The 23,272-nt window shown below is 43.8% G+C and overlaps 1 protein-coding gene across 1 annotated transcript in view; it reads right to left on the reverse strand.

Annotated features, from left to right (window-relative positions):
- LOC311239521 (unconventional myosin-IXb-like) overlaps nucleotides 1–21,614 on the reverse strand; it is a 180,511-nt gene extending 158,897 nt beyond the window's left edge. Inside the window, exon 1 of the mRNA XM_084327837.1 lies at nucleotides 21,596–21,614. The gene's annotated coding sequence lies outside the window, so the exon portion shown is untranslated. The remainder of the gene's footprint in view (nucleotides 1–21,595) is intronic.
- Nucleotides 21,615–23,272: the final 1,658 nt, after the last annotated feature.

The following is a 23,272-nucleotide window of genomic DNA, read 5'->3' on the forward strand; positions in this document are numbered from 1 at the left end:
TATGTTCCACCTTTGAGTTAAACATCTTTTGCATTGCACTATTCATGAACATGGAACACCATACTCACACACACCTCCAATGTACAGCCCCACCCCACCTACCCAACCAACCCCCAATGCACAGTTTCTATGTCAAATGTATATACACTCTTTTTCTGGATTTTTTTAGTATCACAAACAGTACTGCATTTGAAAATCTGGTATGTCATAAATGTATAGATGTAGCAGTACTGTCTATCTGTATGTCGTGTGTGTCATATGATGAATTGAAAATGGGGGACCCTGATGGAAACAAGACGAAAGTCTTTCTCAGGTCTGCATCCTCTTAATAATTGTATGTATTGAGCCGTACTGTACCCATTCTGCAATCTGTTAATAAACTTTTCAATCAATCAATCAATCAATACTGCAGTATGTAGGTTGTCAGTAGCACACAATAATAAATAATAATAATAATAATAATAATAATAATAATAACAATAACAATAATAATAATAATAATAATAGCATAGGAGGAGCAGTACCGTTTAATAGACTGTTTTTTAAGAGCATGAGCTTCAGATACTGGATAGACCTTCAAACATAAAGAACATTTTCTTGAAGTATAACACTCCAACCCATCAAGTGCTCCTGTGGAACGGCTTTTTAGTCTGGGAGGGTTGGTGCTCACGCCTAGAAGGAACAGACTTTCTGACAAGAGGTTTGAGAAGATTCTGTTACTGAGATATAATCACTGGTTTACTCACCCCTCTCCCCTGTTTCACTAGGAACATTAGAACCATATCTGAATAGGGCAGGCCTCAAAGGTAGGCTACATATCAGCCTACATGTGGTGTTATTGACCATTTATCTTTTGTGAAATCTATAGATATATAGATAGGCCTACCTGCCCTATTAGTACATTTTACTCAAACTGAGTACATTTTACAATTTTTTTTTGTCATTCTTATGTTGTGGCAGCAGCAGGGACGACGACTTCGTAACCTAGTTACTTTCAAAGTAACTAAGTTACTCTGATAATCAAGTAATCAGTAAAGTAACTAAGATTACTTTTTAAAGGAGTAATCAGTAATCAGTAATCAGATTACTTTTACAAGTAATCTGTGGCATCACTGCTGCTGAGTCTCTGAGGAATTTGGAGGGGATGTTGTCATGGCCAGTGGCCTTGTTCGGTTGGAGGGCGCTCAGTTTTTTGAGTACCTCATCTGTAGTTACCATTTCCAGTTTGAAATCGTCTTTGTGGACGCCTAGGTTCTTGTAGTATGCTACTATGTGTTCTACCCCATACTGCCCTGAGTGGGAGGGTAGTTTGTTTACCAGTGTTGTGGCTATGTTTGTGAAGAAAGTGTTTAAGTTGACACAATATCTTATAAAACAAGGTAACATTGTGCACCACATCACTCATTCATTCATTATCTTCTTCTCAGTATTAATGAAAGGAATGATATGGGTTAACAAAATAAGTATTTTAATATTATTCATATTCCCTTCATATCATATCAAATAGTGAATGAATGACTGATGTGATATGAAGGAAATTATGCACAATCAACAAGGATCTATCTCTGCAGTTATTTAGGCTAGAGATAATCTATGAAAAGCAGAATACCAACAACATTGCCATCTACCAGATATACATCTTATATTATTATTTTCTTCTTTTCCTAAAAATGTGAACTGTCCCTTTAAACATCTATCTCAGAGGCAAGAGAGAAAATCACTGAAAGCTAAAGGCATACACATATTTATTCAAAGATAAAAGAGGTAGAGGCTGACATGAATACCTGCTTGTAGATCTTCCACCAGCTCATTCCTGTTGAGCTTCTTCAGTATCTCCTCTGTAATCTTCACAGCTACATCAGAATAGTGCTGCACCATCAGATCCACCACGTCCTGTATGTCAGCATTCTCCAGACGGCCCTTCGGGATGGGAGGGTAGCCCTTCAGGACATGTTGGTTCAAATGCCACCGGAACTTGTTCAGCTCCTCCCTTCTTAACTCGTCCAGGATTTTGGACAGTCGTGTTGAATGCGCTGCCATTGTTGATCACTGGTAAAACAGAACAAAGCTTGTAAATGTTTTCATCTTGAGACCCTGACGTATATTGTAATAAGCATATAGGTAGTTATATAGCATACTGGCCAATCGCGCCTCGCATGGTCACGTGCAAGTGAGGTGCATGTAAAATGTTTCCACGGGCCCAGTAGGTGCTGGAGAGATGATATCTCATAATGGCAGAGCGAGACGCTCAGCCAGTATTCATATAACTAGGGTTATAGGATAACCTTCGTTATCTAACACAGTTTACTGAAGGAGAGGAGATGATAAAATGAGGTTACCCCAGACTCCAATAGCGAGGGGCAATAAACTTGGATTCCCAAAACATGGTTTCCCTTAGTATTTTATTTGGCTGAGGCCCAGAGAGAGTTGGTTCAACAAGGGAATTCTTCAAGGGAAGAATGATAATATTGTACATTACATGGTTATGATGACATCATACACTGTCACACTTGCCTGGCCAATCAGAGTGACATTCAAACATTGTATCCTCCATTCAGGTCCTACTTACAGACCAAGGGTGCGGTTACACCTTTCGTTTCATTTTCGTATCATTGTCATATGCGTTTCGCCGCGACGTCGTGCGCCTCGAGTCACACTTTCGTTTTTTTTTCGTTTTTGTCACCCGAGCACACTGATGTAGTACACTGCCAAAGCAGTAGGTGGCAGTAGGTGGCAAACATGAAGGCAATTTCAACCAATCAGAACTGAATGTGCCAATACACTTCCTGGAAGCTCCAGCAAAGAAAATGTCAATAAGGCAGGCGCCTATGCCGCGCCACCATCTTGCCTATTTACTCAATGCAGCAATTCTTTTTCAGCAAAGCCTAATAAAAGTGCAATAAACAAAACGGATACATTCACTGTGTGTTCTGCCTGTCATTTGTTGATGAAACAAAACTAACATCAACACAAGTGACCACCAAGAGCGGATAGTTTAGTCTAAAAAACGATCGGTAGCATTGTTAGCTGCATGCTAACGTCAATGGAATTTGCCATTATAACAGTATAGCATTGTGGCTAGAAGCTAACGTTAGCTCACGCTACTTAGCCAGCACCAAACTGATGATATCGGGAGCTATCAGTGGTTAGATAACATTAGAGACAACGCTGTGTGTATTAAACAAAGGTGAATAGATGACTGGGCCATTTTGTTTAATGCTTGTTAAGTTGAAAGAGGAGCTTTGAGCTAACAGGGTTTGATAGCTAACACTAGCTCATGTTATCCAGTGGCAGTGCCAATCGGTAATGCTAGCAGAATGAATGGATGTAAACTTTCTTTAACATATTGCATATGGGTACAATACAATACGGCTCAATACAAACAATTGTTAAGGGAATGCAGACTGTTGTAGCTTGGACTGGGGTCCTTATAACAATAACTTGACAACACATAGTAGCTGCAGCTATTTGGTTTGGGACAGCTCTCTGTCACCGGAAGGGCACACAGATGGTATCTACTGCGCATGGGCGTTTTCGCAACAACGGCTCCGTGCTGACTACACGCTGTTGTCTGCGCGTTTTTTAGCGTTTCTCCAAAACGCAAACACAATTTTGCGTTTCAGCCGTATCCACAAAAAAAAGCCAAAAAACGCATTTCTGTGTAATAGGGACATGAAACGTATTCAAAAACGTATAAAAAAACGCCACAAATACACTAGTCTAACCATGGCCTTGTGGCCTTTGGTTTAAACTTTATCTATGGGTGTGTCTTCACACCACTGTGGCTTCTGCCTGTGACATCTGGCTTAATCAAAGCCACTCCTTTTTTAGCATATGATATAATAAAACATTTCTAGGCCGTATCTTTAGTGTAATGATCTCTATATATCCAGAATTAAAACAGGGTATTAATAAGCTGCAATTTAATACTAAACACTCCATACTTGAGTTAAACTATACCAATAACAGCCTGATTGGCATTCACAGTGATAAATAAACTTAAGACACTTAAAAGAGAAATAGTGAATACAGACTCTATACCCTTATGTATAGATATGTAATATATAATTAAAGATATAATCATATATTGTTATATGCTCCTCCCAATCTAAATGACATTCAAATATACCTTCTAATTTAATAAGTCACATTAATGATCTATATATGTTTTTTCGTTTCTTTATAGAGGTCTTAATCCAATCAAAGCCAAACATTGTTTTTTACTCCAGTTGGAGCATGTCATGATTATTAACAGTCTCTACTCCTGTCTTTAATTTCAGAGCAGTTTGTGGTTCTGCTCTCCATGGCAGCTGTTCATACACGCTGTAACTTGTCGCTAACATGTGACTTTAGATAATCACACTTCAACTGGCCATTTTCATTGTTGGGCATTGGATTGAATTAACATCTCTTTTGTCTCTTGTTATCTTGATTAACCGCTGTCACAGTCCTGAGAGCATTCTCATGGCCGAAACTGCCCCCAGGCTCTACCACACCTTTTGGCATTCTGGTCACATTCCAAGTTAATTTTATACCACAACCCAAACTTGTAACGTTCTGGGTTATCTGGTCTTGTTAGACCTGAGAATCATGCTAATACATTTGGTCAATTTTCGAGGGCATTTTGCCCCAAGCCCCCGTTAATTTCGAACCCTGGTTGTTGTTGTAGAACTTGAAGGCTAGTAGTAAGTAAGTCTGCATCATTTGGACCTCCATGCTCCCGGGGGTCTGCCTTGATGAATGCTGTCTGGACGGCACTGAGAAGGACTGTGTCTATGTAACAGGTACAACCTTGTACCTGCCACCAAACTTCCACCGCTCCTTGAGTGGGAGTCGAGCCCCGGGCGTCCGCACGGGGGGAAGCAACACAAACCGCTGCGCCAAGAGAGGAACTCCTCCCTAAGCGCTCAGTTTGAATGCCTCTGGGGAGTGAGTTTTACTTCCATGCACCGTAGTCACACTATCGCGGTGCATATCCGTTACATCTATAAACCTTAGAGCCGCTGACCTCTTCTTTTTCAGACGATGACCCCTTTGATGCCGTTCTCATCGCTGATAAACTGAAGGAGGTCGGAGACAGACTGAGTCGAGACGCAGAGTTTCAGGAGGCGCTGAAGCAGCTGAAGCAAGCGGTAGCACAACAGGTAAACACTACACACACACACACACACCACACGCATCACTAACACTACACACACACACACCATCCAGACACCACACACACACACACACCATCCAGACACCACACACGTCACTAACACTACACACACACACACACACACTACACACCACACACACACACACACACACACACACACACCATCCAGACACCACACACGCATCACTAACCCTGGCAGCGTTAGTGCCTTGCTCTAGCCATTGAGCTACACATGGAATTGAACCCCTAACCGTTTACACAGTTACCCTACTATTACACAGTAGTAGTAGTACTAATTTATAATGTTATGCCCAGTTTAATCACCTGTACATTGTATGTTATTACTATTGCACTTTACTGTTACATTTGCAGTTGGACGGCATCTGGCTGGATGCCAAACTTATTTCCGTTGTGCTGTATGATGACAACTACATTTGACTCTAATCTAATCTAACCACCCGCCCCTGTTAGACTAGGCAGACTTTCAGATAATGTGCTTGTATAAAGTGCTGAAGGCATTTCGTGTTTATTTTTGGTACACAACATTTCTAGGGGTATTAAGGGGTGCTGAATCCAAATCTGCTGTATACCAAGCTCAAAAATGTCAAATAAGGCCTCAAAATTGAGAAATCCAACATGGCCGCCAGCACCAGGCCCTCTCTCCACAAAAACAGGTGCTAAACCCACAGTTTTTATTCTACTGACATGAAAGTTTGCACAGAACATCTGCACCTATGGAGGAAGAAAGTAGGAATATAGCTGGGGTGCAACCATGAGTAACAGGGTGTTTTTGACTGTCTAACTGTAATCTTTGTATAGGTGAGGATACAAAAAATGACATTTCTTCAGTGTTTGCAGGAATACTACAGCAATTTGGTAATAACTGTACAGTGTTCGACACCAACATTAGAATCCCCCAAGTCTTAGCTTTCTTTAGGTACCAAGTTTATGCAAGTAGCTCTTATAAATCTGGATATATAAGCATTTTAATGTAAGCATGCTGTTTTAGGCGAATTTTCAAAAAATAAATGGTGGGGCTTAATGAGTTAAGTGTGACTACACAAGGTACAAACCTGAATTAAATGTGCTTTTGTAAGTTTTCTTACATACATCAACAAGGACGTAGTCACACCGGAGATTCAAGAATCCATACTTGGCGCAGAACACCTTGGACGGTTTTCCCCGACGCAGAAATAGCGCCGAGATATGCGGTGAGCTACTGGAGCTCCCTTCACTCACATTTTTATATCCAAAGTTAATTATATTGTTCTCTCTCTATTTCTTCTCATATTATTATATTCAGATCAAATTCTATTGCCTGTATATTTATGTCTTTCTACTATTACCCTGCCCATACCTGTACAGTACATTACACCAACACAGAATTGCCTTAGGCAAGGCGTACATAGAATATATCAAAGTGTTGCTTGCCGATTTGGACTCATTCAAGAAAAGAACTACAAAGTTTTCTTGCCAAATCACTGCCATTATGGCAATGATCAAGGGAATGAAACTGAAGGGCACTGGCAGTCTGGGTCAATCGGCTGGAAGATTGCTTCTGTTTGACCTGGAGCGACCCCCACGGGACCACAGCTGCATGAACCACAGACGAAGCTAGGAGCCATCTATTCATTAATTTTTCAAGGCTGGAGACTCAGGAGCAGCCAGAAAATAATATAATAATAATAATAATAATAATAATAATAATAATAATAATAATAATAATAATAATAATAATAATAACTGCCATTATATACGTCATACGTTGTAGTCCGTGCAGGTTTTTGATAAAAAAAATATATGCTACAATCTGTACAGGGTGGATCGAGCTGGGAGTGGGGGGTGTAGTGGTCGTACCTGTATATGTAAACACAAGTATATCGGTATCCATTTTAGATTCAGTCTCCATACCAAATAAAATATACAATTATTTTTATAAAACACATTTTATATAAATTATAATTATACAATTATATAAAAACAATATTGGACAACCTGTGAGAAGGGTGAGTGAGATTGTTTGTCAAACGTGCATATTAGCATAGTAGGTAGTAATATAGGCATGGTAGATTCCTTTGTAGCAGAGTGACTACTCGTAAAAGACAGTACAATGGTTTTAGGAATATTTTTAACTTTTTTTGTGTGTTTTTATAGTTCTAGTTATATCTAGTGTGTGTGTGTGTGCGTGTGCGTACGTGTGTGCGCCTGTGCGTACATGTGTCTGTGTGTGTGTGTGTGTGTGTGTGTGTGTGTGTGTGTGTGTGTGTGCGTGTGCGTGTGTGTGTCAGTGAAGGGAGCAGCAGCTACAGAATGCTGAAGGGGCTCATAGCTGCAGCCAACCCTCAGGAAGATGTCATCAATCACTAAGTGACAGTTCGCTTGAATTTCTCTCAACAGGATCTCTGTTGCTACGCCCGGCTTTCATCCTGTAATGGAAATTATTAAAGGACAAACGATGAGCCGCTTACATTAATCATTCTGAGTCATTATTAATAATAATAAGAAGGTTTATTTAATAAAGAAAGTTCATGACAGCGTGGCCACGCTGCCAGACCAGTCACCCCCCCAGAGGCAGACATGTTAACCCACTAGCGTCTGACAGGGGACTGGCCTCGAGGCCTGGTCAGACATACAATTGAATACATGAAATTACGTAGAAGAAAACAAAATGGCTGGTTAGAGAAATTAATAATACGACTATGTTATGGCTAAGCCTGGAAGCAAAAACAGCTCCATCTTACAGTTCCCATGACCTTGGGTTATAGCTCTATGGCTGGTAGGAACAGCAACTTCGTTACGACTGAGAGAATGATAGAGTATCTTAAAGAGACATACACACATTAACCAGTAAATCTGGTTGGACTGAAACTCAAGCTGTATGACATGATAAAATAACAGAGACTCATAATGACATGATAATATATTCCACGACAATCCGAAGCAAGAGGTCCACGTCACAGACAGTAAGCCCAGAGGAACCAGGAAGCCCAGAGGGACCAGGAAGACGGAGGCAGCTAACTGAATTCCACCTATAAGGTCCCGCGCGCCCAAGGCTTGTGTAGAAAAGAAAATAATAATAATATCTAACCCTAACTAACCTTACTGTCATGCACTTGTCCTAATATACTAACCTACACTGTAGCACTCAACACTTTGATGAACATTGTTACTGAGGCCCCGTTTAGACGGAAACGCTAGCAGGTGAATCTGCAAAAATATTTTTACGGATGTGCCTTTCGTTTATACGGAAACGGCGTTTTTACGGGGTGAGACTACCTTCCAGGGTGGAATTCCTAGAAACGATAAACCTTTGCGCTCTCGTCTAAACTATCAAACTGTATAAATCTGTTAAAACGATGACGAAAGGGTTGTCACGGCTCTGGTCGCGTGTACTGCTTACGTCACAGGTGGCAGGTAAGCGCCAGTAGCCGAGACGTAAACAAAGCAAGTATGTCTGACTATATCAACGGAGATCACTTGAAGGCTACATTGGCAGTACTTTTAAAGACACAAGAATCAGTCCAGTTTTAAGATACGCTATTGGAGCTGGAATTACCGCGGCTGCTGGCACCAGACTTGCCCTCCAATGGATCCTCGTTAAAGGATTTAAAGTGTACTCATTCCAATTACAGGGCCAGCAGGTGCCTCGACTGGCCCGCGCCGTTCTGTGTTCTGAACGTAGCGTTATAGCAGTACTTTTAACCCTTTCACTGCCACACGACAGAAGGTTAACCCTTTACTATCACACAACCGGCTGTCGTGTGGCAGTGAAAGGGTTAAATACACAAGAATCTGTCCCGCGGCGTGAGTGGACCCACTGTCTGTGAGTGACTCTGCTTTGGTCCAATCACATTCCCCATCCACAGTCTGCGAATCAGAGGCAGAGTAGGGCGGGTCTTCACAGCACGTCATGTGACATATGCGCCAATCGTGTGACAGCGGTGCTCCGTCGTTACAGCCTCGTCTGCACAGAGAATTCCACCCCAAAACGCTCGTCTAAACGCAAAATTAAAAGTGAAACCGCAAGACGACTTTTGCGGTTTCTGTTCACAAAACGCTTGTCTAAACGTAGCCTCAGCTGATAGAGTTGTGCCCTTCCTGATGATTTGTCGTACATAACTTGTAACTCGCTTTGGATAAAAGCGGCAGCTAAATGACTAAATGTAAATGTAGATTCATTGCGTCATCTCACTCATTTCAACTGAAATATGTGTCCATGTATGTAAACATTGGAAGGGGCCAATGAAATAAGTTATAATTAAATTTAAGTTAAATTATATAAGCCAGTTGAAGTCAGTTAGCCTCAAGCTTGTCTCTGAGTCCTTTTATAGGTGTATAGTTATATGGGTGTATACAGTATGTCTATAGGCATATAGGTCAATACGTGTATAGCTCTATAGCTCTATAAATATTTTGGCATATTAGTGTATGGGCGTCTGTGCTGTGGGGTAGTTGGTCAATTATAAGTCCCATTGTTGTGAGCATATAGTGCATGTGTTCATCTCCTCCACTCCTGTCTAGCTCTCATCTCCTCCACTCCTGTCTAGCTCTCATCTCCTCCACTCTTGTCTAGCTCTCATCATCTCCTCCACTCCTGTCTAGCTCTCATCATCTCCTCCACTCCTGTCTAGCTCTCATCTCCTCCACTCCTGTCTAGCTCTCATCTCCTCCACTCCTGTCTAGCCCTCATCTCCTCTCACTCCTGTCTAGCTCTCATCATCTCCTCTCACTCCTGTCTAGCTCTCATCTCCTCCACTCCTGTCTAGCTCTCATCTCCTCCACTCCTGTCTAGCTCTCATCTCCTCCACTCCTGTCTAGCTCTCATCTCCTCCACTCCTGTCTAGCCCTCATCTCCTCTCACTCCTGTCTAGCCCTCATCTCCTCTCACTCCTGTCTAGCCCTCATCATCTCCTCCACTCCTGTCTAGCTCTCATCTCCTCCACTCCTGTCTAGCTCTCATCTCCTCCACTCCTGTCTAGCTCTCATCATCTCCTCCACTCCTGTCTAGCTCTCATCATCTCCTCCACTCCTGTCTAGCCCTCATCTCCTCCACTCCTGTCTAGCCCTCATCTCATCCACTCCTGTCTAGCTCTCATCATCTCCTCCACTCCTGTCTAGCTCTCATCTCCTCCACTCCTGTCTAGCTCTCATCTCCTCCACTCCTGTCTAGCTCTCATCTCCTCCACTCCTGTCTAGCTCTCATCTCCTCCACTCCTGTCTAGCTCTCATCTCCTCCACTCCTGTCTAGCCCTCATCTCCTCCACTCCTGTCTAGCCCTCATCTCCTCCACTCCTGTCTAGCCCTCATCTCCTCCACTCCTGTCTAGCTCTCATCATCTCATCCACTCCTGTCTAGCTCTCATCATCTCCTCCACTCCTGTCTAGCTCTCATCTCATCCACTCCTGTCTAGCTCTCATCATCTCCTCCACTCCTGTCTAGCTCTCATCTCCTCCACTCCTGTCTAGCCCTCATCTCCTCCACTCCTGTCTAGCCCTCATCTCCTCCACTCCTGTCTAGCCCTCATCATCTCATCCACTCCTGTCTAGCTCTCATCATCTCCTCCACTCCTGTCTAGCTCTCATCTCATCCACTCCTGTCTAGCTCTCATCATCTCCTCCACTCCTGTCTAGCTCTCATCTCCTCCACTCCTGTCTAGCTCTCATCTCCTCCACTCATGTCTAGCTCTCATCTCCTCGGAGGACGCCATAGCCCATGTGCTGCACACAGCAGCATCACACCTGGACGCCTGTAACTGTTCCGCAACAGTAAGTTACTTCCGGGGTAGGCCTGATTGGCCCCGACAGGCACGTGACGCGGCAAACTCAGGACGCGCAACGAGGCTGCTGAGAGCTGTCGCGCGGAAATAGGCTGTCTATTGCCATTCTCTAACACAAACTCTAACCTTAACCAGCTCCTTAACAGCGCCTAAACTTAACCCTTCTAACCTTAAGCAACTCCGAAACAATGCCTAACCTTAACCAACTCCGAAACAATGCCTAAACTTAACCGGCGAAATGAAACGGCGAAAGAATGCGAATGCACGTTAAAAAAAAATATATAAAAATAAATTGAAGGGAATCGAACTCGCCAGCAACGAGCCGTAGGATCCACAGCCATGCAGTCTTGCCAATTGAGCTATTTCTGGATACTGAATTAGGGGGCGGTTACTGGCATATAATGAGCTCCGCTCTGCCGCTCCGCGGCAGAGAAAGTTGCGCGTCACGTGCCTGTCGGGGCCAATCAGGCCTACCCCGGAAGTAACTTACTGTTGCGGATAAGCTATAAGCCACCTGGACAAGAGGCAGGGGAACTATGTGAGAATGCTATTCATCGACTACAGCTCAGCATTCAATACCATAGTCCCCTCCAAACTCATAGCCAAGCTCAGGGACCCGGGCTTGAACTATGACCTCTGCCAGTGGGTTTTGGACTTCCTGACGGGCAGACCCCAGGTGGTGAGAGCAGGCAACTGCACCTCCTCATCCATCACTCTCAACATAGGGGCCCCCCAGGGCTGTGTCCTGACTGAGTCCCCTCCTCCACTCCCTGTACACACATGACTGTGTGGCACAGCGGAACAACAACACAATCATAAAATTTGCTGATGACACAGTAGTGGTGGGCCTGATCTCTGCAAACGACGAGAGGGCCTACCTGGAAGAGGTTAAGGTTCTAGCGGGATGGTGTCAAGAGAACAGCCTCTCCCTGAACGTCAGCAAAACAAAGGAGATGATTGTGGACTTTAGGAGGTCGGGGTCAGGGACTACAGCCCCCTCAGCATCGACGGGGCACCGGTTGAGAGAGTGAACAGTTTTAAGTACCTTGGAGTCCACATATCTGAGGACTTGACATGGACCACACACATTGACAGTGTTATCAAGAAGGCACGACAACGCCTCTACTTCCTTAGGTGCTTAAGGAAGTTCAACGTGAGTCAGAAGATCCTCAAGAACTTCCACTCATGCACAATAGAAAGCATCCTAACTGGCAATATCACCTCCTGGTTTGGGAACTTGGGCACTGCACAAGACCGCAGCAGACTACAGAGAGTGGCCCGTTCAGCCGAACGCACAATTGAAGGTGGGCTTCCCACTCTCCAAGACATTTACAACAAGCGGTGCATGGGCAAGGCTAAGAGAATAATCAAAGACTCCAGCCACTCAAACAACTGCCTCTTTGAACTGCTGCGGTCAGGCAAGCGATACCGGAGTCTCATGGCAAGCACAGAGAGACTCAGAAGGAGCTTCTATCCCCAGACCATCAGGATGCTAAAATAGTTAAAAGTTTAAAATAGTACACTCATTTGAGTAGTGGAAAAGGGGTAGGATTAAATAAGTGTATACTTCTTCCTACTCCTTTTCGAACATGCAGATTGAGTTGTTTTTCTTTTTTGTTATTGTTTGTTGTATTCATTGCATGTTCGAAATAAAGACTTCAAATCAAAAAAAAAAAAATGCTCAATGAATGAACAATGAACAATAAGCAAACCATCAACACACCCACAGTGCACATACACTCACTTAAATAAACAACACACTGTAGCACCCACTTTACCACACTTTACACTTTATATTTATATTATTGGTAAGGAAATTGCACATCATTCTCATTCCTTATTGCACCTCACCACTACAAGGTGGCACCACAAGCTAAGCTATACTTCACCATTCTTGTACCAGCTGTACTGTATATATAGATACACTGAACAATTTTGTTGTTTACACTTGTTTACGTACTTGACTTTCTATTTTATACTTATTATACTTATTTTATACTATCTTGTTATTATCTAGCACACTCTCAGGAGCAACACAGAAAGAAACATTTTATGCAAAGTATTCTGTATGACAACTAATAAAGAAACTTGAACATTCACTTATATTGATATGGTAAAATAATATTTTTATTTTATTATATTATATTATAATCTATTCTATTCTATTCAGGAAAAGTGGCATTGGATGAATCATGCAACTGCAAGACACCTGCGACACCTGCCTGAATACGATTGATGACTGACAATAAATTACTGTACCTAAGCTACTGTACGCATATTAAGGACTATCTAATTTGCATAAATGGCATGTTGATTAAAAAAATTCAAGAGAAAAGAGTTTGATGAATAAATCCATGGCCTGGGATCATCCTGCTTTTCTTTCTTATTTGGTTGATGAGTTATGCATCAATAACAACCACAGTTTCTGCTATAAATATGAGTTTCAAGCAACATTTTCACAACTGATCTAAAATCAGGATATGATTTTAAATTCCCCATGTATGCAAACATATAAAAACACATTTCATTCATGTTTCTACCTTGTTTAGTAAAAAAGATATGCACTTAAATAGATTTCAGCCTGGCGTTGGCGGCCATGTTGGATTTCTCAATTTTGAGGCCTTATTTGACATTTTTGAGCTTGGTATACAGCAGATTTGGATTCAGCACCCCTTAATACCCCTAGAAATGTTGTGTACCAAAAATAAACACGAAATGCCTTCAGGGTTATGATTTTCTGAAAATGTACCCTGTCTACTATGCCCCTGTCCCTATGCCATAAATGTCATGTATGTTGTGTATGTCATAAATGTCACTATGAATGGAAAATGGGGGACCCTGATGTAAACAAGATGAAAGTCTTTCTCTGGTCTGCATCCCCTTAACAATTGTGTGTATTGAGCCGTACTGTATTGTACCCATTCTGCAATCTGTTAAATAAAGTTCATTCATTCATTCAGGTATATAGTAGTAACAGTATACAGTACTGTTACCCATAGATCCTGACAGAGAGTATATACATATGATGGGGAGGAGACTGTACATTAGGTCAGAGGCCGTCGTTTTTTAATGAACCTTTATTTAACCAGGCAGGTCAGTTATTAAGAACTAATTCTTATTTTCAACAACGGCCTGGCGAGAGGACAAAAGGTCCACTCGAAGGGGAAAGGGACCAAAAATAATAGAAAAGAGAGAGATGGTACATCATCACAGAGGTAAGGGAAATAATTAAAAACACACATCAAACAAACAAATAAAATGACAAGGTATGTAAGTAATACATGAAGCAGAACTGACAAATTACTGGGTGACAGTTGCAGGTGCAATATGACATTTCTCTATAATGTGTGACCTATTCCCTGAAACACTGATGCTTTTTTTGGGTGTCATTCAAATTAAAATATCTTAAAATTGATTTGATTGATTCACATTCTATATGGAACCATGACTTCTCCCCAGAGATGGTATACCCATGGAAACCAGTAAGGTGCGTTTTTGAACTGAAATAAACATTTTGCATTAATTCACGTGAAAAGCATGTAGTAGAGGCATGTGGCAGGGCCTCAGAACGATGACAGATTACAAAGGCACCTCCCTCAAGCTGAACAGTGACATCTCCTTAGCAAATGATCTCAATACTTTCTATGCGAGGTTTGAGGCGGTGAATAACAACACCAGCCTACAAACCACCGCAATGGAGGGGGGGGTGCTGCTGATGGAGATTCAGTGTTCAGAATAACAGAACATGAGGTGAGGAGGACCTTTAAGAAAGTGAATATCAGGAAGGCAGCAGGACCGGACGGTATCCCCGGCCGCGTCCTAAAAGTCTGTGCCGACCAACTGGCCCCGGTATTCACTGACATATTTAACCTGTCCTTAGAACAGGCTGTCATCCCCACCTGTTTGAAGAAGTCCACCATCATCCCTGTACCCAAAAAAACTACGCCCACTTGCCTCAACGACTACCGCCCTGTAGCTCTCACTTCCATAGCCATGAAGTGCTTTGAGAAGCTAGTGAAGGGCTACATCTGTTCCTCCCTCCCCATCAACCTGGACCCCCTGTAATTTGCATACCGCCCCAACAGGTCCACGGAGGACGCCATAGCCCATGTGCTGCACACAGCAGCATCACACCTGGACAAGAGGCAGGGGAACTATGTGAGAATGCTATTCATCGACTACAGCTCAGCATTCAATACCATAGTCCCCTCCAAACTCATAGCCAAGCTCAGGGACATGGGCTTGAACTATGACCTCTCCCAGTGGGTCTTGGACTTCCTGACGGGCAGACCCCAGGTGTTGAGAGCAGGCAACTGCACCTCCTCATCCATCACTTTCAACATAGGGGCCCCACTGGGCTGTGTTCTGAGTCCCCTCCTCTACTCCCTGTACACACATGACTGTGTGGCTCAGCGGAGCAACAACACAATCATCAAATTTGCTGACGACACAGTAGTGGTGGGCCTGATCTCTGCAAACGACGAGAGGGCCTACCTGGAAGAGGTCAAGGTCCTGGCGGGATGGTGCCAGGAGAACAGACTCACCCTGAATGTCAGCAAAACAAAGGAGATGATTGTGGACTTTAGGAGGTCGGGGGTCAAGGACTACAGCCCCCTCAGCATCGACGGGACACCGGTTGAGAGAGTGAACAGTTTCAAGTACCTCGGAGCCCACATATCCGAGGACTTGATATGGACCACACACATTGACAGTGTTGTGAAGAAGGCACGACAACGCCTCTACTTCCAAGTCAGTCAGAAGATCCTTAAGAACTTCTACAATAGAGAGCATCCTGACTGGCAACATCACCTCCTGGTTTGGGAATAGCACTGCACAAGACCGAAGCAGACTACAAAGAGTGAGACGTTCAGCGGAACGCACAATTGGAGGGGGGCTTCCCACCCTCCAGAACATTTACAACAAGCGGTGCAGGGGCAAGGCTAAGAGAATCATCAAGGACTCCAGCCACCCGAACAACTGCCTCTTTGAACTGCTGCGGTCAGGCAAGCGATACCGGAGTCTCAAGGCGAGCACAGAAAGACTCAGAAGAAGCTTCTATCCCCAGGCCATCAGGCTGCTCAACGAACAATAAACACTATGCAACAACCATCAAATGCACACAGCACACACATCCACACGCACACACTCACTTTAAACAAACAACACACTGCAGCACCCACTCTCCACACTTTAGATCACCTAAACACACTTTATATTTATTGGTAAAGGATTTGCACTACAACTCGTACACCTTACTATAAATTGTACCTAAATTGTACCTCATCCCATTTCTGCTTTGCACTATATAGTATTGTATATTAGTACATTGCATAGTATATTGTATATTGTATGGTAACTCAGTTACTTCTATTCTGCATCGAACATTGTACATATGTCTATACTGAACACTGTGACTTCTATTTTTATTTTTACTTCTATTACATGCTATACTATTTTATTTCATACTTATCTTGTCTAGCACAGTCTCTGGAGCGTAACAGTAAGAAGCATTTTGTATAAAAGTATTCTGTACTTCTGTATGACAACTATTAAAGAAACTTGAATTGATTGATTGAATCAGACGGCCGCTCTACCTCCTGAGCCACTGTCCTACCCCACTATTACTACTGTCTGATTAAATCCTGCCACTCACTGCTGTTCACTACTACTACTGTTGCCTTCTCTATTTGAACGACTACATCAAACAAGAGGTGGACGCGGGCAAATACTGCGGCATGGTTGGTCATGCTGGACCTACAAAAGGCCTTCGACACTGTCAATCACTCCATTCTGATTGCCAAGCTAAAAGCAATTGGTTTTGGATAGTCTATCAGTGAGCTGGATGCAATCCAACCTGGAGGGGAGAGAACAGATGGTGGAGGTAAACGGTACCCTACCCCCCCCCCCCCTCCCAGTGAGCTGTGGTGTTCCACAAGGAAGCATACTAGGACCGCTACTGTTCCTAATTTATGCAAATGATATGTCGTCAGCTTGTGATTGCAACTTGTTCCTGTTCCCGGACGACTCAGCCCTGCTGGTCGCTGACAAGAACAAGTTACAGGTTGAAAAAACCCTCAGCTCGGAACTAGGCAGAATCTGCACCTGGCTCGCTGATAACAAACTATCATTACACCTGGGTAAAACAGAGTCCATTCTCTTTGGTTCAAATAACAAACTCAGCAAGACCGACGGCTTCTCAGTTACAGTGGGTGACAATATTGTCACAAGGAAAGATGAAATGATGACATACCTGGGTTCCATCCTGGAGGCAAATCTTTCCTGTGACAAAATGGCATCCAATGTAATCAAAAAAGTCAACCAACAAACTAGATTCTTGTACCGGATCTCCTCTCTGGTAAACAAGAATACCCTGAAGACTCTAGCAGGAGCACTCATTCAGGGGTACTACGACTATGCTTGCACGTCATGGTAACAAAGCACCTCAAAGGCGCTAAAAACAAGATTACAAACATCACAAAACAAACTGGTCAGACTACTGCTTGACCTTACTCCTAGAACCCACCTCACCCCTGCACACTTTGCCAACCTAGGATGGCTTAGAGTAGACGACAGAGTACAGCAACTTGCAATGGGCCTGGTCTACAAGATACACTACACCACTAAGGTACCCATGTACATGTCAAAATACTTCCCAAAGGTCAGTGAATACCACGACCACAACACCAGAGGGAGCTCCACAAATCATGTTAAACCCAGATTCGGCTCAAACAAGGGACTAAACATGTTTAGCAATTATGCCACATGTGGAATGCCCTACCCACAGCTGTAAATGAATGTGAATCACTACCCACCTTCAAAACCACTTTCAAAGAGCACCTACGGGAGACTGAAATTCAAAACACCATTATCATTATTACTTTGCACATTGTTCTATGTTCTATTATTATTACTACCTATCCTACCTGCCCCCCCCACTACCTATGCTGCTATGACACTTGAATTTCCCCAAGGGGACTAATAGAGGAACACTTGACAAGAGGTGAGGCCATCCTCATCATCCAACTGCCAGGAGGGGGACAGACTCTAGTCCGGGCCAGAGCCGACATGCCGGGCAGGGGCCCCTCCTGTGGGTCTTCCTCCTGAGGCTGGACACCACATACTAGTCCTTCTCCTCACAACGCTTCACTGGACCTCAGCGGTAGGACAGGGAGCGACCAGGACAGTGGACAGCAGTAGACAAGGAGGAAGGCATCCAGGAGCTGGGATGTGAAGAGGAACACCGCCGCACCACTGCCTGACGGGGGCGCCATGGCCTTCCGCACAAAGTGCAAATATGCTACCCAGTGTGTCCAGGACGGATGAGGAGTACTGAGCATGCTGAGAAGATGACATCATCCAGTGGAGAGACAAGGTGGTGTCGAAGACACGCAGAGCCCCAGGAGCAGAGGACATAGAGCCCCAGGAGCAGAGGACATAGGGTCCAGGAGCAGAGGACACAGAGCCACAGGAACAGAGGACATAGAGCCCCAGGAGCAGAGGACATAGGGTCCAGGAGCAGAGGACATAGAGCCACAGGAACAGAGGACATAGAGCCCCAGGAGCAGAGGACATAGAGCCCCAGGAGCAGAGGACATAGAGCCCCAGGAGCAGAGGACATAGAGCCCCAGGAGAAGAGGACATAGAGCCCCAGGAACAGAGGACATAGAGCCCCAGGAGCAGAGGACATAGAGCCCCAGGAGCAGAGGACACAGAGCCCCAGGAGCAGAGGACACAGAGCCCCAGGAGCAGAGGACACAGAGCCCCAGGAGCAGAGGGCACAGAGCCCCAGGAGCAGAGGACACAGAGCCCCAGGAGCAGAGGACATAGAGCCCCAGGAGCAGAGGACATAGAGCCCCAGGAGCAGAGGACACAGAGCCCCAGGAGCAGAGGACATAGAGCCCCAGGAGCAGAGGACATAGAGCCCCAGGAGCAGAGGACATAGAGCCCCAGGAGCAGAGGACATAGAACCCCAGGAGCAGATGGCATTGGGGTCCAGGAGCAGAGGACATAGAGCCCCAGGAGCAGAGGACATAGAGCCCCAGGAGCAGAGGACATAGAGCCCCAGGAGCAGAGGACATAGAGCCCCAGGAGCAGAGGACATAGAGCCCCAGGAGCAGAGGACATAGTGCCCCAGGAGCAGAGGACATAGTGCCACAGGAGCAGAGGGCATTGGGGTCCAGGAGCAGAGGGCATTGGGGTCCAGGAGCAGAGGACATAGAGCCCCAGGAGCAGAGGACATAGAGCCACAGGAGCAGAGGGCATTGGGGTCCAGGAGCAGAGGACATTGGGGTCAAGGAGATCTGACTTTATGAGGCCATAAAATGTTTGTGAGCTCTTACACCCAAATGAGGTTTTACATTGTAGCTTTGTTAGAAGCTCTGAACCATAATTAAAACCTAATTTGGGTCACACACATTTTATGGCCTTATACAATCTGAGCCCTATTCATTGTCTATGGAGCAGCCCCAATTTTACATCAGTACAATCCCTCCTAACTTGATAGGAGGGTCACGAAAAACAAATCTTCGTTTGACTGAGGAAAGCAGTAGTTTTGATTGGAGGGTCAAGGAAAGAGGGCGGGGCTTAAGGAACGAGCGGCGCATGTTCACAAATACTGACTGAACTGTCCTAAGGCACAAGAGCAACATTATGTGAACTCTTAAAAGGGGTGGCATTCCCCTTTAGGTAAAACATTTCTAGAAAAAAGGTCACAAAATCAGCTGTAAAAATACAAATAGTCAATACTGATGTTTATTTTATCCATAGGACATAGAGCCTAGCTCGGAACTAGGCAAAATCTGCATATGGCTCGCCGACAACAAACTATCATTACACATGGGCAAAACAGAGTCCATTCTCTTCGGGTCAAATAACAAACTCAGCAAGACCGACGGCTTCTCAGTTACAGTGGGTGACAATATTGTCACAAGGAAAGATGAAATTACCTACCTGGGTTCCATCCTAGAGGCTAATCTTTCCTGTGACAAAATGGCATCCAATGTAATAAAAAAAGTCAATCAACGAACTCGATTCTTGTACCGGATCTCCTCTCTGGTAAACAAGAATACCCTGAAGAGTCAAGACTCTGGCAGGAGCACTCATTCAAGGGTACTACGACTATGCTTGCACCTCATGGTACCAAAGCACCTCAAAGGCACTAAAAACCAAATTACAAACATCTCAAAACAAACTAGTCAGACTACTGCTTGACCCGACTCCTAGAACCCACCTCACCTCTGCACACTTTGACAACCTAGGATGGCTTAGAGTAGACGACAGAGTACAGCAACTTGCAATGGGCCTGGTCTACAAGATACACTACACAACCAAGGTACCCATGTACATGTCAAAATACTTCCCAAAGGTCAGTGAATACCACGATCACAACACCAGAGGGAGCTCCACAAATCATGTTAAACCCAGATTCGGCTCAAACAAGGGACTAAACACGTTTCGCAATTATGCCACAACAATGTGGAACGCCCTACCCAAAGCTGTAAAGCAGGGCTATTCAACTAAATTGTTCAGGGGGCCACATTGTCAGAAACCCAAGGGGCCAGGGGCCGGACTGCCACGGCGCCTCCCCGTGCTATGAATATATGTACACTTGACACGTCACACAACACGCAACCACATTTTCACAACTTTTATTTAACTACATTGCAAAAGTAGTATACTTTTCAAAAAAAGTGCTTCATTTATGTGCCACATCTGCAACATCTCCTGCAGAAAGTGCTTCATTTATGACTGTGCAACAACTGCAACATCTCCTCTTCAACATTGTTCGGATCTTTCAAAATGTTCTATTTGAATCCCTCCGAAAGGGCTGACAGGCACCACACAATGGATGACTCAATGGTTAGTCATTAGAGTTTGTTTATTTGAACAAACTAGTTGAGATGTTTTCTCCACAATACAACATTTATAATTCCCACAGTTGACCACAGGCTTACCATAGGTCAAAAACCTGTGAAACAGAACAAAATGCAGTGCATACACATTAATCATAATATTAATATACAATATATATTAATATCAATACCAATCAATCAATCAATCAATCAATATTAATATTAATATTAATATCAATATACATATTAATATATCAATACCACTATCAAATATACATACACTATCCATTTTATATATTATATTATATATAATTTATATTTATATTATATATATACATTACACTATACACTATCAAACCAGTATGTCATGTCCCCTTTAATTGTGGGTGAGAGGAGGGAGAACTAGAATGACTTCATTTCCCAGAATGCATGGCAATGTTTACTTCCTCCTCCGTGAGATACGAGCCACTAAGCTCCCCACACACAACGGACAAGATAGCAGTTCTCATCAAAGCACACACACGCTCACACCAAAGTTCCCCACATGAATCTCACCGTGACAAACCGGGAAAGCCACCAGGACACTAGTTCAGCTTTGCACCTACGGCGAGGTGCGTTAGCCTAGCCATAAGCTAGCGGCAAACATTCAGACACAACGTTCATTCATTCAGCCAGCATCACTAACACCGTGCACTATGCAAATATTATCCGCAGGCTGCATTAGCAGCCAGCAGCCAACGTGATACATTACATTGTACATATGTGACACAGCCAAGTTAATATTGCAATCCCTTAATAAAGTCCACTTACCAATGGGCGATGTGATCCTGTCAGTGCTATAGTGAGAAGTGACAGCCCGCCACCATTTGAAAGGCAGCTGCGCGAACTGCGCATGCTCAGTCCCAATCACAAACACCTGTTAACTTATTTAGACCCCTTTACACATCTGATCCTTATATTAAATAAACCAAAAGTCTTGACAAACATTTCAATATAAAAATAAAATAAAAAACAAACAAGTGCATGATGTGCATCTGAACATTCTAACATCAACACTTGAACAAAAAAACACATTTATAGTGCAACTGAGCTTATGAAAAAGTGCTTCATGTCTGTGCAACAACAGCAAATCACAGCATCTTATTAGCACTTATTGTCCACTCTTAACTCTCAAACATCAGGGGGGTGGGGGGCAGACAGGCCTAGCCTACATACACACATCTAATGAGAGCGATTGCACTTCTTTGACTGGGCAATGGCAGAGAAAGAGGGTTCATAGGAAGTGAGGGCTACCCGCAAACAGTGATGCAAATGCTCATTTGTCAAGGAGGCACGGTTGCTTGTTTTAATGGAATTCATGTGAGAGAAACTGGATTCACAGGTGTATGTTGAGCCAAACATTGTTAGCACAGATATTGCCAGCGTTTTTATTTTGGGGAATGTCTTGACATGAATACACTTTATCCAAAATGTTGTGGTGGATTCATTCTCAAGTGCCTGCTTCAGAGCAGATGATGCTTGCAAGGAACTCTTGTCCTTTTGTGGAAATAGCAGCTACATTGGCAAATGGGTTGCTCACAAAATGCATCAATTCTCTGGACATGTCAAATTCATCAAATCGACTTGCAAAGTTTTCCCTCAATTTATCAATGAAATCTGTCATTAATTAAGTGACTTTTGGCTCAATTGTGCGTGTTAACGTTGACATGAAAAGAAAAAAAAATATTAAAAATGTTTTTTTTTTTTTTATTATCATGTAATCTTTGGCGGGCCGGTCAGAATCATCCCGCGGGCCGGATCTGGCCCGCGGGCCGCCAGTTGAATAGCCCTGCTGTAAAGGAATGTGAATCACTACCCACCTTCAAAAACACTCTCAAAGAACACCTACGGGAGACTGCAATTCAAAACTGGCCCCTACAAATGTCCTAACCCAGTTGTACAATAAAGACCAAGCATGGCTTTAGCTTGTCAGTATTCCAACGTACCCAACCCCCCCCCCCCCCCCACCTCCAATGTACAGCCCCACCCAACCCCACCTACCCAACCTCCTCCAATGTACAGTTTCTATGTCAAATGTATGTCAGTATTCCAATGTACAGTGTGTGTGTCCCCCTACCCCACCCCCCCCCCCCCCCACCTCCAATGTACAGCCCCACCCCACCTACCCAACCTCCTCCAATGCACAGTGTCTATGTCAAATGTATATACACTCTTTTTCTGGATTTCTTTAGTATCACAAACAGTACTGTATTTGAAAATCTGGTATGTCATAAATGTATAGATGTAGCAGTACTGTCTATCTGTATGTCGTGTGTGTCATATGATGAATTGAAAATGGGGGACCCTGATGGAAACAAGACGAAAGTCTTTCTCAGGTCTGCATCCTCTTAACAATTGTATGTATTGAGCTGTACTGTACTGTACCCATTCTGCAATCTGTTAATAAACTTTTCAATCAATCAATCAATCAATCGACCGATACTGATG

This window comes from Notolepis coatsorum (genome assembly GCF_963971535.1).
Source record: "Notolepis coatsorum genome assembly, chromosome: 13".
Taxonomy (NCBI): Eukaryota; Metazoa; Chordata; class Actinopteri; order Aulopiformes; family Paralepididae; genus Notolepis; species Notolepis coatsorum.